Raw genomic sequence first — 2,518 nt, forward strand, 5'->3', positions numbered from 1 at the left:
ACAGCTGCTGTCCTGGCTGCAAAGGGCTTCTTTCCACCCCATGGCTCTGCTGTCCCCTGGCCGGACGTGACCCACTTCCTAGCTTTTCTGCATCCTCCTTAACCCATTCATAACCTTGGTCAATTTGTGATTTCAGTGTTTTTCTACACCAGGCTTTTGTGTGGCTTCTTAACTAGATGAGTTCCCCCCTCCCTTGCATACAATATCCCTTGCTCTCCTGGGTTTTCTTTGCATTTTTCTTTTGTGTTTTAGACCAGGGATGCCTGGACTAAAATCTGTGCAATTTAGCATTTGGGGAGGTACTTTGAAAAAATTGCACATTTGAATCATAGAGCACTGTACAAGGTTTGAAATAACTTAGAGGAAAGGATTGGAGTCAGTTAGACATGGCATTATTAAAAGTTTCCTACCCTACCTCATTGCTTCACTCAAAAAATCTATCATTGCAAGGGAGACTCAATTTAATCCTTTTATACAGTCCTGTGCAGAATTCTGGGTGTGAGTACAGGGTAGAAATGTTTTAAACAAACATATCAATATATTTAATTTTTTATTGCTAGGCAAACACAACAATACTGTCAACCTTCAAGCCTTGGTTTTTATCAATAGAGGGAAGGAGAGGGGACAGGACCCTTTCCAGAGCTGTTTTCATTTTTGAGGGAAGACATTGGTGCTAGGCCTGGTAGTAAAGATTCACTTAGGCCCAGCTGCTTGCTATTGTTCAACGAGCAACCAAAAGCCTCTAAAGGTATATGTGATCAAAATTACTAGGCTGTGGTATCCATTCTATGTATCAAAAATTTAATCAAACAAGTGTCTCTTTAAAATATTCCACACACAAATACATAGATCAGTTTCAAGAGCTTGGGATTTACTGAAGAAACTGGTGAATGAATCAGGAATTACAAGTTAACAATCCTGTCACAATCTACTTTGTATGGGATTTCAAGATATACCAGTCCTACTGTGAAACTGATCTATGTATTTGTGTGTGGAACGTTTTAAAGAGACACCTGTTTGATTAAATTTTTGATACATAGAATGGATATCACAGCCTAGTAATTTTGATCACATATACCTTTAGAGGTTTTTGGTTACTCATTGTTCATGTGATTTCTCTTTTTGTATTTCATTGCTATTGTTCAACAGCAGCTACCCCATAAAAGCCAGTGTGGTGTAATGGCTAGAGTTTCAAGTTAGAATGTGGGAAATTTGGGTTCAAATCACCACTCTACAGCAGAAGCTCATGGGTGACTTTGGGCCAGTTATATATTAGCATAACTTACTTCACAAGGTTGTTGTGAGGATAAAATGGAGAATAATACAAGCTATACTGGGTCCCCTATTGTGGAGAAAGGCAGGGTATATATGAAATAACTAAATTATAGTGCATGTTCTTAGCCACTCCAAATACAAGAATTTGGGGTTGAAATGTCAAAAAATGGTTCCCATTTTAATGCAACAATTGTTTGCCCCAGCTATGAGAAGCCTGAGGATTCCCATGCTAGACCACGTAGATTTCCTAACAATAATACTAATTTTAAAATCCAGTTTGGAAAAACCAAGAATTTCAAATCCTCCATTAAAAGGGAATTTGACCCTTTTCATTCCAGAAGCAAATGCCAGAAAAAGAATGGTGGTAATTTCTTCCAGCCGTCACTGGCCTCTTGACTATTAAGTCACCCTCAGTTTTCATGTTTTCCTAGCTGTGTGTTTATAAGTAGGACAGACCTTCCTTTGGGACATTCTATTCTCGCATGTGTCCAGGGTGTGAGTGTCCAAAAGCAAATCCAATCCAATTTGTATTGTTTTCCGCTACCATATCCTGAGGTAGAGGTGAATGACCTCCAATAACCTTTCCTTGGAGATCCTCTCTGCTACCAGCCTAGCTCTCAGGAGCTACTGCTGAATTTAACAAGGGGAAAAGTGATTGAAGATTGACTTCAATTCTCCTTGAGTTCCAGTTTAGTGATTTTTTTTTAAATCATGTGAACTTGGCCTTCACGGTCTACTTAGAGATCCAACTTGGCTTCTCTTATGTTCTTATGAGGGACATGATTGCTCTCCTTAAGTATTTGGAGCCGCTGTACAAACACTTGAGGTCACACCTTGAATAAAATTTAAGTATTTGGAGGGCTGTCACTTAGAGGATGGCAGGAAGCTGTCACTGTTGGCAGCAAAGGAGAGGACTTGCAATAATGGGTTTAAATTAAGGGCAGGAAGGTATTGCCTGGATATTAGGAAAAACTTTTTCACAGGAAGAGTTGTTCAACAGTGGCATCAGCTATCTAGGGAGGTGGTGAGCTATCCCTCACTGGCAGTCTTTAAGCAGCCACTGGACAAACACTTGAGCTCACACCTTGTATATAATTTTGTTGTCTTAAAGCTGCCATCAGAATCAAAATCTGTTCTACTGCTTCAGACCAACACAGCTGCCTACCAGGATCTATTTTACTCCCAGACAGATATGCTCTGTGACCAAGTATTGCTCAGAAAATTTTTAAAATGTGAGTACTGG

This window comes from Heteronotia binoei, chromosome 14 (genome assembly GCF_032191835.1).
Source record: "Heteronotia binoei isolate CCM8104 ecotype False Entrance Well chromosome 14, APGP_CSIRO_Hbin_v1, whole genome shotgun sequence".
NCBI lineage: Eukaryota > Metazoa > Chordata > Lepidosauria > Squamata > Gekkonidae > Heteronotia > Heteronotia binoei.